A 17,584-nucleotide genomic window follows, 5' to 3' on the forward strand; every position below is an offset into this window, starting at 1 on the left:
TGCCTCCCGCAAGCCAAGTTCAACCCGCAGACCCTGACTGGCTCGTATTGCCCCCAATACCCTGCCCTGCACTTCCAGCCCTGCCTCTCGCTAAGTAATCTACCCTTTACTCCATCTTCAAACACATCACTAGCAGATTAATCAGCACTGGAGTGCTTCCCCAGCCACCAAGCATCACTTGGAGCTTGACCAGGGCCTTTGCCCTCTCTCCTCCCTCTCCTGAGCTGCCCTCCCCTCTCTGAGCAGGGTTTCATACAGGAACTCTTTGGTTTCATCCCTTTCATCTGAAGATGCCATAAAACATGGAGAGAGCACCTCAAGGGACAAGCGATGCTCTCACCTGAAGCCAGATCTGTTTCTGCCCTGAGCCAACACAGGCTGTATGGAAATTCTGTTCAAGGGAGTGAAAACAAGCCAACAACCTACAAGCATCTGAGGGTCTGGAAACCCCATAATTTGTGCCGTGAAGAGAGATTACAGCCCATCTGTCCTGGACGGAGCACAAAGGAATTCAGAGTGACTTGTGCTCCCCCTCCTCTCCTCCCCCCGGTCCTCTGCTCAGCCAAATAACTACAGCCCATACATATAACCATGTCCCTAACTTGCTGACATAATCTGCCACTCTGCTGCTGCTGCAGCCCTCATGGCGTCCTGGGCACTTGGGAAACTATACGTTATCTGAAATCATCTCCTGAACTCTGGCGTGACACGGGCTTTTCCTATGGTTTAGTCTGAGCCTGCACTGATGGGCTCCGAGTGCTCCACCACCAAGATTTATTTTCCTGCTTGGAGACAATGCTGCTGAAACATCTGTAAAAACAAATCCATACATTTTAATATTAAGCCCTCACACTAAATATTAAAGTGACACTGCCAGATTAAAGGGACAGCAATATATTTTTAATATCCCATTTTAAACTCCCCCTCAGATTATTACCCATGAAAGAGTTTCTAATATCTGTTCTTTGACTTAGGTGCATGACACCTGTCCGTCCTCCATTTTTGCCCTATTTTTGCTCCAGGCACACGACACTTATCAAGGCCCACATGGTGTTTTACTAAGCTCTGGTCTGAAGGCAGTGGCAGCAGAGGTCAGGGGGACCTGCACGTCACCCGCACAACTGAGGGCAGGGATAATGCATGCCTGTAGCTCCCCCAGATACATGGTGAAGGAAAACAGGGAGGCAGACGTCCCACAGGGAGGGAACACGCTGCTTTCCCTGCAGCAGCAGCACCGCCCCAACCTCCCACCGCCCGAGCATCCCTCGCTGCAGACACCGGCTGCTCTTGGGGCAGCCACCCGGGCACCGCCGCTCGCCACCAGCGCGGGACGGGAGCAGGTATGGAAATGTTACAATGACAGGCAACTCACCCTGTCACTTCCCATTTTAGTAATTTCTTATTCTGACAAACAGGGGCAAATTTGACCAAAAAGCTCCTAGAACAGCAAGGCCATACTGAGTCCTGAACAAAGGAAAACGTGCTTAAAAAGCTCCCAACTAGCATCTCTGTGGTGCACACTGACAATAAGGAGCTGCAAGAAGCTTTTCTGCCTTACGTGTCTTTGACTATAGGGCAACTAAAAACCGGAGCAAAAACATTTAGCAAAAAAAACCCCAAATCAAAACAAATAAACATCCCCCAACAATATCCCTCCAAAGGCACAAAGAAATAACTCAGTGTCTTTTTTGTTCTTAAATAAAAGGCAGGCAAGAAGGGAGTGCGACCGCCCCTGGAAGTGCTCCAAGCGGGAGCTCCTGGAGGACGGGACAATAGGGACCACGATGCCACCGTCTCAGCCTGGTGCCCAGCAAGTTCCTTCAACTACTCTGGGTCTTGGTTTCCACATCTGCAGTGAGGATAATAACAGGTCTTTACATCACAGGGGTGTTACAAAGATCAATTAGTGAATGTCTGAAAAGCGCTTTGAAGATATAGCAGGTGGTGGGTATTATTATGCAAATAACATGATTTAAGAAAATCACAAGTGCTGGATTAATACTAATCCCTTTGATATTTAAAAGACACCATTTTTTCATATTTTAAAGCAGTGAGCGTTTATGCTATAGCTTTCCACGGCTGCTGCAACAACAATTTTTAACCTTCTCTTTTGGTACAGCTCAATACATAAAACTCTGCAGACATCTTCACAAACCCAATCTTGACTCAAAGCTAGGAGCTGTGGAAGAAATTATGCATGCTGATGAAGTGGATAACTAGATCCTCTGCAGGAATATTTCTCAGAGGATAGAATGTCACAGGCCTAACTCACTGTAACAAACATTGCAGAGTCTTTCGGTTTTGGGGCTTTTTTTGGAAGCACACTAATTTCATGCATAGAGGCATTTGTAAAACAATATAGCTGCTATCTAATTATGCCATTTTATGTGGTGGAAAGAGTGGAGAAAGAGAGAAGGATATGGTTCATTCACTTCTTCCAAGTCTGCGTATCTGAATTGTAAAAAAAAAAAAATAAATTAAAAATAACTAAAAAAAAAAAAATCTAACGTCTAATGACCTCATTTGGTGGTCTCGCAGGAGATCAGGCCACTGCAATGTCTGCTCCAACTTCTAGCAAGTGGCTGCACAACCACTTCTGCTTTATGTGGATGCAGAGAAGGGGGTGGATGGCCACAAGCCAGGCCAGAAATGCAGCCTGGCTGAAAGCTTGCGACTAGCAATGAGACACAAACATGAGTCAACAAGAGACCTGAGGTGGGATCAGCACAAAGAACCTGAGGTAAGCAGCAATGACAGAAACCAAGGAGAGAGCACAGCCAAGCCCAGCCGTCCCTCTGGTCTCCTGCCTCGCCTTTGCCAGACCTCTCCATGAAAGCAAGACATCCCGTCCAGCACGTCAAACCTCCCCATGCTTCCAGGACTGCCACTGCCACATTCCCTTTCTGTAAGGAAGCCTGTTTCTTGTCTTCCGCACCGTAAAACTTAGTGCAAACCAGCTGGTGGCTTTGGTCTAGGAATCTGTACAATATTGCTGCAGTTAAAAACAGCTTATATTAACCCCCTCTGGAATGCATGCCTGAAATTGATATTAATGAAACAAGATGAGATATTAATATTCTGTACAGCCAGTTCCTCAAGCTGTGCTGTAACACTAAATCAAATCTTTTCCCAAGTCAATGTACAAAATACAAATAGAGGATGGCAGGTAGTATTGACGTGGGAGGAAGCAGCAGGAACGTTTTAAAACTTTAGAAACTCTTAAGTTTGCAGCTATAGGCAGCTACGCTTCTTTTCCTACCACATTTCCCACCGCAGCCATATTAATAGCTATTCAATACAGTAATAGGATCCAAGCTGCACACTTAGTTGTTGGGGCTCTTTTAATCTCCCTGTCAATATTAAAAGCATTTGGATGCTCTTTAGGAGGGAGGAATTATTTTGCACTCCAGAAACAGCGAGGCATTTGCAGCACTCCCGAGGAATGCCGGCAAAGGATTTCCTTCGCATGCCTCTGCTCGTGACTGATGTGGTGATACTTTATTTTAACAGGACCCAGTTGTACGGATTCACAATTTAATTTTCTTGCATAAACATGCACTCAGTGTAATCTTAGTGTGTTCCATTTAGTTGAAGTTATACAATTTACATACAATGTTGGGCTAAATCACCACCTGAGGGTCATTCTTCAGCCAGGAAGAGACCCTTGATGTTCTCTGAGCACAAAGGCCTTTGGACACACGATTTGTACTCCTGGATCTGCCAGGCCTGGGAAATAAATCCACAGTTCTTATCCTGGGCAAGTAAGTACAGCCCTGTCCTTCACTTTGCTCTCCTGTAAAATGGTAGCCACCTCCTCTCCTGAAAAAGATCTAATGATGAAGAACTACTCCCAAGTGGAAGGATAAGGCAGCATCATGCTTCTTCCTTCTTCACAGGGGATCAAACCTTCCTTTCTTTCTAATCCAAAGGAGAAAGTGAATTTCTGTCTCAAGAGTATCCCCTGCCCACAGGTGGCTTGAGGTTTAGTGTACTCCACCTCCACACCTTCATCTTTTCTGAATGTTTTGAGTGTGCGCAGCTGCTCACTTGAGGAAAGCAATCTGATTTTCTTGTCATCAGCTACTCAGTTTGAGGTACATGGGTCCATCTTATTTAAGTAGGCCATAGATATTTATAGCTAAAATTAGAAACAGGAAAAATTTCACAGCATTCTCAGAACTTTCACATGTGCAGCCTTGTCACACCTAAGAGACAAAACACAACTTAGATGTCACCTAGGTTTTTTTACCTCTTCCTTCAAACAGCCAAATAACATGAAGTGGCAGCAAGCATTGCTCCCATTAGCCAACCTTCCCAACCCTCAGCAATCTGCTGCTGGGTTGCTCTGACAAAAGGATGAAAAATAAACATACTGTCCCACTATACTTATCGTATACAGTCTGAAGAAAGAATCATTTTTAGACTATGCAAAAAAACCCCGAGCTATTGTAACTGTGACAGTGAAGTAGGTAAGACGTTGCCTCCTGTCTGACCACGGAACAAGAGGAAAGCCATTCAAACAGCCACTCAGAGGACAAAAAATAAATAAAAATCTGTATTCCTACCTGGTTTGCTGATCTTTGCACAGGGTAAGCCAGGAAGGTACAGCCTGTCCCACTGACCACCGCTGCCTTTTCTTCCCCCAAAAGATGGGCAGAGAATGGGAACAGGTATGTACTGAAGAGAAGGTTACTCTGATGATTTTTAGCTCAGCCACAAAGCTTCTGGACTGCTGATCTCCTGGCTTTGGTACAATCTGCATCACATTTGTGATGTATTTACGCGTATGGTTTTAACCTCACTAAGGATTCACAGGTAAAAAGTAGATGCTGAATCAAATCTCTTAAAGCAGTGTCTGCTTCATGGGGGCTAGGCTAAGCAGAAGGCTACCTCAACTCCTAATCTCTCTTAGGTTTGTAAAGAGATTATTCATAGTTTCACTCAGGAAAAAAAAAAATATACGTCAGCTGAGGTGAGGTTTATTTGAACTAAAGAGCAAAAAAAGTTATTGTGTGGTTTGGGATGTTTGATCTCACGCTTTATTGAAGCACGACTATTTAAAAAGAAATTATTCCAGGAACGCATAATCCTTACCTTGTGGCTAATATATATAAAAATGACTAAAAAAAAATTCACTCAAATGGTAATATTTCCTCTCCCTTCAGGTAAACATAAGAGCTTAGCATTAAATCTGTATTTAAAAAAAAATAAATCAGCTCATGCATTCTAGGGACTACAAGTACAGCGAAACTGGGCCCTTGCAGCTGAGTTTGCTGCGCTGAGTTTGGCACAAGTACAACGGAAATATTCCAGAAGACAGATATGTTACATTCTTTCAGGTGTTTTGAGTTAACATTTATGGTACTCAAGGAATTTCTATTAAAAAAAACCTGCCTCCAGCAAATTTCAAAACCTTCACTTGGGAAACGTGAAGGGAAACTTTTCACGTGACAGAGCATACTTTCCTTTAAAAACACATCAATTATAGCTATAAAATATATTATATGTAATACATGTAATTTTATATTTTTTTATATATATATATATATAAATTTTTTTTTTTAAATAACAGAGATCCTATTTCTGAAAAGGAGTAGAGAGCACTCCATGCATATAGCTGCTTCTGTGAAGTGGTTAGAAATGTGTGAAGAACCACCACCACGGGTTATTACGATACTGTCCTTTGAGGCATGCCAAAGGAGTAAAATTGCTAATGAAGGGTCTTCTTTTGGGATGGGGAGGGCTCCAGCTTTCTATTTGTGCTGCCACACGCGTGAGCTTTAAATGGAAGTTGTGTTTGTGCTCATGGCCTCATTAGATTACAACTCGACTGTTGATTTGAATTCCTGCAAGCCTTGTACACTTGGGACTTGCCCTCTCTCATTTGGAGGAGATCACATAGTGGTTATTCCTCTTTACAGCCACACCATTCCCTTGTAGCTGAGCCTCGGGGTCGATAACCTTGAGTCTAGTTTTCACATTTAACAAATTTTTCTATTGCTCAATTGCCAGACTGTTCAATACCTAGGCTGGAGCCAAATAAGTTTAGCGTTCACCATTTCTTTGTCAGCTTTTTAAAGTAATTTTTTTAATAGTCGCCTGCACTTTCTCCTTGCATAAACACACCATGATGGCATCTGCGTATCCTATTACAGGTATCGCACCCTGCGTCTGCTGCGTACCCACCATTCCAGCATCGAGATGCACAGTTTCCGAATCAAACCTATAAACGGTATGGTATCAGCTGGAAATCCTTCTAAGCCTCCTCCAAGAGCCTAAGAGAGGTAAGAATCCTGATATTTAGGCAAAATCTGCCTCAAAATTATTTTTTATATGTGAAGAAAATTATCTATACTTCTTTTCCCCATCCTTGATATTTTGACTTTCTTTCTCTGCTGCAAGCAATAAAACACCTTTATGTTCAATACATGAATAGTGGCTATTTTTAAAAGCCTCTCATTTTACAAGGTTTTCCTAAAGCTTCTTAAGAAGATGAATGATTTGTGCAATGGCTCCGTACACTAAAATGTAACTTGGGTGTACTAATCTTATTCTCTCGCTTTATTCATTACTTAAAGAAGAGCTACGAACCATCCTCGGATGCCTTGCACTATGAGGGTAAGGTACATAACTAATTTCCCAACTGCTCTGTTTACTTTGCATACCTTGTGGGCAAAAGTTGGCAAGAAAGGGCTGGAAGCTGTTTGCTTTGAAATTATCACCCCATTTACAAGATTCAAGAGCAAGGTCTTCTAAAATGAGGTAAGAGGGAAAAGGAAATGCCTATGTGCATGGTTAACACTACGGAGTGTGCTAGCAGTGCCTGGGAGGTCATTAACTGAGAAAAAAACAATGGGTACCGAGAAAGCTCTCCCACGAAGTGCATATGGACATGATATTTAGAGCACCCATAGAGAATAAAGGCACTAGCCGGTTCTATGCAAAATGGCTGTATTCAGTTTAAAGCCACCTCATATTATTCCCAGCTACACAGGGGCATGGCTGCTATTGAAAGCACAAGCTCAACACCTTAACTTTGTTTGCAAAAGCCTCCTCTTCCCTGACTACCAGGGTCACCCAAGAGGGGATGGGCAGGAAAGGAAGAGAGCTACAGACACAGGCAGGGCTTGATAACACAAAGGATTTGGCAACAAAATTAGTTTAAGTGGGTCTTGAAACCTCTTTTTTTTTTTTGATTTTGCCCTTCCAGCTTCTCAATCCAACATTGCAAAATAACATGTGTTTGCAGGGCCATGCTGTGAAACACATCAGAGATGCAGTGAAACTTTTAAATATTTTTTTTCAAAGCCATATAACAACTACTTATACTATAGTATAATGCCAGATCACCTCTCCTGTCCAGCTCACAGCACAGCTCCACAAAACAGTTGTGGTAGCACGACCAAGCAGCTCCTGGCCAGTGATGGCAGGAACTACTCACAGCAGAGCTGCCACCAAAGACTTCATATCGTTGAATGATGGTCTATGCACACTGCTAACCCACTTGGAACAGAAACGCTCTCCCCAGTGCCAAGTCATCTCGTGGGTATGGAGAGCCTGATGTGAAAGTGCTTTGTAGAAGCCTTCGCTCAAGCCAGGAAATCTGGGAATGCAGGTCTTCTTCTACACATGGGACTTTTGGAAAGAGGACATCGGATAGCTAATAGAGTTATCAGGTCCCCACCCCTCCTGGTCAAGAAGGAATGCTGCAGCATCCACTTGCCCTACTTCTATATGATAAAAATACCATCAAATTGTATTTTTCATCTACAGATTCCCCAAAAAGAGGCAATGCCAAAAAAAAAATTTAGAGAAATGAAACACTTGCTAAAGGCAGAAGCAAAACCAGAATACATGAAGTCGCCAGCCAAGAAACCTACAGGACCCCACTGCATACAGTGGATCACATAGATGGCACTCTGGACACCAAACCTACACACAAATCAACGCAGACTTCTTGTATTCCAGCAGATAACGCCTGTTTTGTCTGGCCGATGCCACTGAACTATTAGCACAGTGTAGAGGCATCTCAGTTTGGGACAGAGACACAGCAGCAAACGACCTGGCCTTGCCAAATTACTGTACATGAAAGGTGTGAGCTAAATAGAAAAGGCTGTGAGAGGGAGGGAAAGGAAGCAAGTACATAGCCATTTCTGGCCACAAATTTACCAGCCTCTTCTTTTCCCAATAAGCTGAGTAATAATGTACAGGAACTCTTCAGTGCTGCCTCATTCAAAAGCTCCTAACTTCCAAGGCTGCTAAACCCTCTTCTTCTATCAGAGTTCCTGTTCAAGTATTATTCAAGTAGACTAATTATACCACAGACAACAGAAAACACAGGCTGCCTCTTCAAATTATCAGTAGGAGAAAATACGATGAAGAGTTTCGTTTCAAGGATGCTGTTTACATTTACTCACTTATTTTACAGGCCTTGGGATCAAAATGAAAAGATAATAACTAATTGCTACAACTGGGAAAAGTAAATTGGAAAGTCCTTACCGAGTACACCTGTATACAATAATTTGAACAGTGGCAGTATAAGCAACACAGATTGCACAAGTGCAATTAGAGTAGTGGAAAGTGTTACTCTGAGCAACTGAGATACTATGTTTTGATAACTAAGTTACCTTGGAGATGATTCACACACACAAGTTGCTTAATGCCATTTTACACTTTTACACTACAGGTTCAGGAGGTATAAATATACGCATAAAAATCACTATTAAATCAGACAGTATCCAGGACAATTACAAAGTAATACATTTTCATGCCAGATTATTGCACTAAATTTGAGGCCATAATATTTCAACCTAAGCCCAAAGCACACAAACCCCACCCAGCCACCTCTCTTGTTGATGCACCAAGCCAACTGCACCGCAGCACTCTGCAAGAGGACCTCCTCCTTCTCAAGTGAGCAACATGCTGCTTCGGAAGAAGAAAAAGTTAAAAAAAAACCCTCCATCCAAATGAGTTCTTAGCCCACCTGAGCAGCACGACCACCGCTAGCAAAAGGGACTTCTTGGGGCTCAGGCTTCTGTGCAAATATCTTCCAGGTTGAAGTGCCTTTTGACGTGTACTTGTTCCTGCTGGGAGAGACGCAGAAAAGATGCTTCAGAGAAGACATAAGACAAAGGACTGGGCAACACGCACAATCAAAGAGAAAGCTTGCTCAGTGGGTTTATGGGTATCCTGAGCAAGGAATCATTTTGGAGCTGGCATCTCAAAACATTGTAGAAAATTCCTCATTTTCATCTGTATAAATGCAAAAGGGGGAAGAAAAAAGGTGGTGAAATCTATTGATTTCACACTAAATACAGCAATTAAACACTTAAAGATGTGTCATAACAGTCAATGAACATCAAATCCAGAGGATTTTAAAAACAGGATATCAAAACATGTAGGCCAAATCGATTAAAAATTAGTTAACTGAAAGATCTCAAAAGAGTTGTCATGACTAACACCACCATGCGACTGCAATGCTCCTTTTGCAGTTCACAATGGCTGGAATTACACTCTATTATTACTTAACTGTTCTATTAGCTACCTGGAAATAAGTATGTCTTTGGTAGTAAAATTAATGGATTATATGGTTTAGTAGCGTGATAAATAAAAATAGAAAGGAAATCACACAGAGTTATCTCAAGTACTTGTCATGTTGGGCTCATTCCAACCAAAACAGTCTTAAGACATCTGAATGCAGATATATGTACCCAGTAACAAGGGATGCGGGTAAGGTTTGCAAATCAGAGGACTGTGACCTCAAGAAGCAAGGAAACTAAAAGGGATGCAGAGGTCATCACAGCCATGCAACTAAACATCACAGTCAGAGCTTCTGTTGTTATTAAAAGGGCTAATGTTCATGAAGGCAAAGGTATGACAGCAAATGGAAATACTGAACGGGGTGGGATGGGGTATGTAATAGTAATGAGTGACACTGAAATACTGCGCCCAGTCTCATGGCTGATGCTCAAAAAAAGATGTTGAAAATTAGAGAACATGCAGAGCAGAGTCACAAAACCAAAAAAGCATTATGTATAATCAGATTTAAAGTTTTAGTCCTTCTGATAAGCCACACAGACAACCGATAGTTTACTTGATCATGTTTAAGGAAAAAAAATTATCAGTGATAAAAAACACTTTAATGCAGCCACAAGAAGACTTAAAAGGGACCAACAGATGCAAGTCAAAAGCATAGAAGGCTCCTGTTAGAAATGAGATATAAATCTGAACACGGAGAAATGAACAGGAACAACATTCTTAAAGATGGATTATCTTTTTCTTAGTATTTTCAGGATAAGATATGCTTTAGTCCAAGGATCTGTTCAGCCCGTGAGCAACAGCCAAGTGAGATGGTCAAACTGCAGGACGTGACAGCTCCTCTGACCCTAAACTCTGACTGATAGTCTCAAAAAAAAAAAAAACCACCAAAAAACCACCAAATCAAAGAAAAAACAAAACTAAAAAAACCCAGAAGGGTATTGCCCTGCATTTTCACTAATGCTACAGAACACTCAATTAAATGCACAATGGACTGTGAAATGCTTGCAGATCTTCGCCCAGCTAAATGTCAAATGAAGAGGCCATCTGTTAATAAACATCAACATCACTTCTCTGGAGCTTTATCCAATGTACTAATAAATAAACTTGTATCACCATTTAGGGCTACGGCGTTGCCAAGGCAAGTGAAGTCTTTTGGTTTTTCATCTAAACAGCCTGGGTGGGCAGAAGGAGATAACACCTGGAGCATACAGCAGATAGATGTTCCTAGTCACGAAGCCAGCTTTGTGGTTGTAGAGTTACTGACTCTTGAAAAACTTCTTCAAAGTACTCACAAAGACACTTTCAGCCTGAGTAAAAGCCTTTCAGACAAAGCCACCTCCATTTAGCATGTTTGGGAAGAAAAATCAATATCCCAAAAGTCGTCTGTTTCAGTTACTTCTCTAGGTTTGTAACTTACACCCATGACGTGCATGCATTGCAATCCCGCCTAGAGTTAACATGGGCTGTTAGTCAGTTCATGAGGCAAAAAGGTCCAGTTGCTGATGATGTGAATCAAAATAGCACAGAAAAACTTCTTAAAGCTCTTTCTTTTTAACTACTTACTAATCCCACAAGACTGGGGATTAGTTAAACTATTGCTTTCATTGCCTTACAATTCAACAGGCCCAACATTAAGTTTATACAAGATTGTCTTATACTGATTAAACGAACATAGCACGTAAGTTCAACACACGTTGTGGCAACATATTAAGGAAGGACAAATTAATGGTCTTCTGACGTATTTAAGAGAGAAGCTGCATATTTTGGACTTCCGATTGCAATGAGTATAACCAGATCCATTTAAAGGGAAAGGACTAACTAGTACAAGCTGAAGGAAACCATAGCCTACTACTATCAACCATTTCAAGCACTATGTATCTTCAGGAAGGAAGCTTTTCTTTGCTGTGTATGCCTGGGCTAAGTCCAAGCAAAAGATTATTAAATTGTCTTTCTGATTCAGGATGGGAGACCTCACCTTGTCTTTCAGTTGCACCCTTTTTACCAAATCAATATGTTTTATTTTGTCTGCCGTTTGCTTCCTTCCTATGGTTGAATACTATTTTCCCACTGGGCAAACACTGGTTAAAGAAGCGGTCCTTCATAAATTCTGAATAGTGATGCAACTAGGAATGTAAGAGCTAGATCTTCTTTTTATACATCTCTTACATACATCTGTCAGAAAGAGGTACTACCTCTTCTTAAACTATCTAGAAGATAAACAAGAGCCTGGGTGGAAAAGATGCAAGGAGTTACCTCGTGAAATTTCTACCTATTTAAAACACAGTCAATTAGCACAGACAGAAGGTTAAGCTTGAAATGTGAGAAATTGTGATTTCTGCATCACTTCTCCAAGAGACCCAGCTACCATCCTAACGATCCCTCTAGACATAGGAAGATTAGTGTCAGGTTTACGAGAACTTCCTTCAATCCAAATCGACATGTAGACCTAATCCAGCTTAACTAGAAATACGCTAGCCAGGTCTATTCAGCAATAAGCATGAATGTACTTTGTTCTGTAACAATTCAGTTGAAGTGCTAAAAATCCCATGGGTTTTTATTTAAAGTCATGTCAATCACAGGCAGTTCCTATGTACTTAATTGGGCAGAGTGCTCCCAAGAGGTCTACCTGTGCAGGTCCAGCACAGATGTAGGGGAAGGACAGCTTAGGGGAAAAGCTTCTCCCCAGCTTCTGGTTTGTTGTAGGTCTGAGAAGGCTTTTAAACAACTTTAATAGAAAGAAAGAAAGATGACATATCTGCAACATAAAGAAAACTGTAACTGTCCAGTAATACAAAATCCATTCACTGCAAATTAGCAAAATGCCTCTGCTTTTTACCTGTGGCCTTAAATTAGTGATGCTAGTTAACAAGAAAAACAAGTGAAACACTAGAAATAAGGTTTTAATGAGATAACTAACTTTTTGAAGAAGACACACTTTGATTCAATAAATCAAAACTACTAATTTCACTTGTTTCCAGGATTGCAAAGCCGTTTGCCTGAGGGCAGGCGGTGGAAGAGGGCATATTGAAAATGAATCCAGAAAGGTGGAAACTTGGAAGCTAACCACAAAGGCGGGACAATGTTGGAAGCACCTCAGAAGGTGCTGGGTGGACTCCATCTGCTGACAAGTGCTGAGGCTTCCGAGCCCAGGGAGCCCAGCAGGGAGCTAATCATCAATCTGCACTGGCGCCAGCTCCCAGAAGCCAAATTCCAAAGAGAAGCCAAGCGTCCCAACACGCACGTGGCTGGTGACCACGGCTCTGCTGACACGTTCCTGGGGACAACCTCTGCCCCGTGTTACGGCAGCCCCAGACTGAGGAGTTGAGCAGGGCTGGTCATCTAGTTGCTCTGGGTTTTTTTTTTTAATCATCGTTACTAACATTTGTTAAGCACAGGCACTTCTGGACGTTACAAGTCAGTCTTCCCTCAACCATCTGAGAAGGAAAGAAACTTAGAGAAATCCAAAAGTTATGTATTACCAGAGACTTCACTGCAGAGACAGAAACTGAGAAACACTCAATTTTAACAGATAAACAAATTGCTATCTGCCTTGAGAAAATAAGTCCTAAGCCTGCAAGGTCCCCTGAACAGGTCTGCAGTCTATCCTGCTGCTCCAGGGCCTGAGCAAGCACGTGCCCTCTCCCTCCTCCATCCATCCTCTGGAGCCCCCAGGGGTAAGGACTCCACAACCTCTTTTTATAGCCGGATCTGAGCAGTTTTGTAGACAAGTCATAGAGCTTTTTGTAACACTAAGCCGCTGACGGTTAGACAGAATGGCTATCTTCAACTCCTTATTTCCACTTTCTCTACATGAGTTTTGACCAAGCAAAGAGTAGGAGGTTAAACCACTTACTATCCAAATATTTTTATTTTTTTTTTTTTTTAAAACAGACACCCTCTCAGTGACTTACTCAGGATTAACAGACCAATGTCAAGTTCAAGCCAGACTCATACTAATTCTAGTTATCCCTGGCTTTATTATAGCTAATAATAGCCTTTTTTTTTTTTTTTTAATTCTAATGGTAGCCATTTAAACAGAAGAGGGCCTCTCCACTGTAAGTTGAGCTTCACACCTTCCTGTGGTGGATGAGAAAATGTGCAAGAAAAGCCAAAATAAATATCCACTACTGAGTTGAACCTGATAAAGGTGAAGAAGTAGGAGGAAAACCACATTGGGGTTGTTTGTTTACTTAATTCCATCTTAATTATTTAGACTCTCATCTCACTAACAGCTGTGCAGGTGCTAACTTTACTTCAAGAAGGACCTACAGTTTTTGTTTGCATAAATCAAGTACGTTTAATCAAGTGCACATTAGCTCATCAACACATTGGATGTGATGAGGAATTGCGTAAGTGACAATGCCAAGCTATTTTGGTGAATATTCATTATATCTCTGCGGAACAGTCTGACTGGAGGAAAGTGAGAACAAAATGACAGTAAAAGAACGATAGCAATTACTTTATTAGCAGTTAACGTTGCCATTAACTGCTTGCTGGCAAGAGCTTAAAGTTGCAAACCCCAATTTAAGCTTGTTACCTTAATTTTACAATTGTAATTCAATATTCACAATGTGACACTAGTGTAACAAATATCTTCATTCAGTGCTTCATACAATAAATGATTTAAAAGTGTATGAAAAGTTCCAAATTATAGCCATTACAAAAATACAAACGCTTAGTATTACATCTTCATAAAAATAAATGAATTTGCAAACCATTTTCCTAAAACCAAACCAGAATCCAAACCCGTTAGGAACATGTCACTGGAAATTTTTTGTTCTTAACAGGCATTCATGAGGAGATCTCCCTCCAAAATGTAATTTGTTCTTAGGGATCTTCTGCATGCAAGGCAAACAGCTCCCAGTTTTGTAAAGCTACTTAAAGCCTTTACCGCACTCCCAACATCTGTAGGAAAATTCAGGCAGAAGAGGGTATTTTACATGACAGGTCTTTAAGTTAGATGGAAAAGCAAGATTTGGCTAAAAGAAAAAAAAACCCTTGTTCACTTGCTAATTCCCAGAATGGATGAAGGAGGAGAAGAGGAAGAGGAGGACTGTTTGGGTGCACCGTCTGCTACGTCCTTCTGAAACCCAGAACCCTGCATGCTGTGACCGACTTACCAGAAGGTCACACAACCTCTTCTTGTGCAAAGCTGCCTCCCTGCTACCACTGCCCACCAAGACGTGGTACAAGGTCATGAAATTTGCCATTTCAGAAGAACATAGGTGCTTACAGGCTCTGGTTCACAACTGCTGCTCGATTTAGCTGACCCCAGCTGTTTGCCTTGTCCCTCTGCCAGGACAGAGAGATGAACAGGAGGCTCACGCTACTGGACTTCACAACATTACACACTAACATGAACAGCCATAAAACACAGTTTACATTCATATGCCAGGCTGTAAACTCTGGCAGATTCAAAGTCCAATAGGATACAAGGCTGAATGGCAGAGTAACCTCTGGCAAAAGGACAGGATGAACAGCTGGATGTTTCAGCTCCTGGAGCATAAGTCAGAGTCACAAGTGTATTTACTGTGCTATCCTTCCCACATCATCGACAATCCAGCGGTATTAAAGAAGTCTGATTATCAAAACTGTTGTAACAGCCTATCACGAGCATCCAAAGCTTCAGGCGTATGTTTTGGGGGTTCATCTTACTACAGAACACCGCATCACATTTTGGTGGGTTGACATCAGCTTCTTAACAGTTATATCAGATCATTTAAAAAGCTTTTGGACCAGAAGCCACCATTCAAACTCTTTTCCCGAACACCGCCACCATTTACCTTCTGTATTGATTTAAGTAAACTACTAAGAAAGATAATTTTCTACTTCACGTGCAATCAGACTAGGTTTCCACCAGGGCTTCCGACCCACAAGTATTCAAGGCAAGGAGGACAAGCCACGCCAGGCTCGGAAGCAGTCTTCCTCCCTTTTGTTTTGGCTGGAAGCGTGCTCTGTTCTGATTTCTCCATCGCAGGCAGCAGTCCCCGTACCCAAGTGCACCCGATCTGTCTCGCAACCCAAGAGGCAGGCTGGGCATTAAGTGTCAGCCCAATGTGCATATGTAACCTCACTCCCTAGCTCACAGCAAATGGGCCACCCAGCTGATAAGTCTACAAAAGCCAGTTATATATTTCAAGCTTTGGAAAGGAAAAAAAAAAAAAAAAAGAGAATTTTCAGCCCATCTTTGGGGTTGACGCCTTCAGAAAAGAACTGTAAAGCAAGCTGAAGCCAATCCTAGGTACACACCAGGAGCCTATTACTTACCAACCTTTGCTTCCTTCTAGATTCCATTGTAATGAGAACATAAACAGTAAAATAAGCATGTATCTCCCTCGAATGCATTACCTATTCAGAGTTCCCTCTGGTGTTCAATAAGCTAATCATCGCATTCAAGGTAACAGCGTTAGCTACAAAAGCATCAAGTTCCTTCACAAGCAAGTTATCATTTGATGACGAGCTCAGTGATAGGGACGGGACCGTAGTGCTCTAATTAATTCACAGACAACAAAGGCAATGCTATCTTCCGTGAGATTTCAGAGACGTGATAAACTTACACTTCCTTCTTTGTATATTCACCCGAGTGTCTGATTAACCCAGAAAGGACCCAAATCGTTATTGATCTCTTCTGACTGCGTCAGTCTCGGAGAGTTAAAGTCACAAGTCGCAGGTACAGCCCAGCTAAACACGGAAGGCAGAGGTGTTCTGCAGCTCCCCAATAACTACGCCTTGAGTCACAAGCCTTTCCAGCCTCGCACCTTCGTTCGCCTGCACGAAACACGAGCAAAGTACAGCAGATCTAATTAAGAGTTTAGAAAGAAAGTTTAAAGCTGCCTCTGCAAAAAGATAAAACGCCTTTGCACGAAAACCCAAAGGAGCTCCCGAGCGGGCGGTGTGAAGGCGGATCGCGGGGCCGGCGCCGGGCCAGGGAGAGCCGCGACACCGGGGCTGCTGAGCCCCGGCGCGCCGCGGGCGTTGCGAAACTCTCGGGAGGAGCAGCCGGCCCCCACCGAGCGGGGCTGCTCTCCGGCGGCAGGAGCGGAGGGAGCTCCGCCGGGCACCGGCGCTCCGCGTCTGCCGGGCGGGAGGAGCCACCGCCCCGCGCCTTCCCCCGGCCCTGCGTGGGGGCTTGGGAACGGCGCTCCGAGTCCGAAGCCGCCGCTTGGGAGCCCCTTAACCAAAACCATCTGGGGGGCGGGCAGCGCGACGGAAGCCCCCGCCGCCCCGGCCCCGGGGGCCGCAGCCGAGGAGGGTGAAGTTGCTCTGCCCGCGATTCAGCGGCTCCCGAGCGGGGAAAGGGGTAGACGGGGGGACCTCGCCGCGAAATCCACCCCCCCAGCCCGCAGCCCCATCCCGCGGCGCGCAGCGGCAGGGCTGGGGGCTGCGTTACCTTCAACAGGTGCAGGCGCCGGCGGCAGAGAGCCCCGCGGGCGCGGACCGTCCGAGTTGCCCGAGCGGGAGCGGCGGCGGCTGGGAGCTGGGGGCGGGCGGCGGCGGGCTGGGCAGAGGCGCTACGGCAGCCCCCGGCGGCCGCCCATGCTCCTGGCGGGCCCCGCCGCCGCCAGAGCAGCCGGAGTAAGCGGGAAGGCGGCAGCGGCTACGGCCACCTCCAAGAGGAAGGAGGAAAGCGGCGGGGAGCGAGGGAGGAGAGGAAGGCGGAGAGAGAGAGAGGAGAGAGAAACGGCCCCGAGAAAAATTAATCATCACATGACGGTCGCGATCCGCCGCCGCCCCCCGACAGCGGAGCCTACGCCGGGGAGCCGGGGAAAAGCTGCGAGGAGGGGACACACCTGTAGGCGCAGCACATATCCGCTGTGAGCACAATGCGAGACAGGAAACTGAAAAAACAGCCCAGGGAAGGAGAGAGGCTCCCGTTCGTCCCTCCCTCCCTCCGTCCTCCTCCTCCTCCCTCTCTCCACCCCCTGCCCCCGGTCAGGATCCGCTTGCAGTGCTCTCTCATGCAGGGAGATCCGGGCGGAGGCAGGAGCCGCACTTTCTCTTCCTTTTCCTTTCCCCGTCTCTGCTTTGTTTTGCCCGCTGGCCA

General features: G+C 44.0%; 1 protein-coding gene across 1 annotated transcript in view; it reads right to left on the reverse strand.

Moving 5' to 3' along the window:
• Positions 1-17,365, reverse strand: part of PLXNB2 (plexin B2) — a 261,270-nt gene extending 243,905 nt beyond the window's left edge. The window contains 2 exon segments of the mRNA XM_068400929.1: positions 8,984-9,083; positions 17,331-17,365. The gene's annotated coding sequence lies outside the window, so the exon portion shown is untranslated.
• Between the last annotated feature and the right edge of the window lie 219 nt (positions 17,366-17,584).

Source organism: Nyctibius grandis, chromosome 5 (genome assembly GCF_013368605.1).
Source record: "Nyctibius grandis isolate bNycGra1 chromosome 5, bNycGra1.pri, whole genome shotgun sequence".
Taxonomy (NCBI): domain Eukaryota; kingdom Metazoa; phylum Chordata; class Aves; order Nyctibiiformes; family Nyctibiidae; genus Nyctibius; species Nyctibius grandis.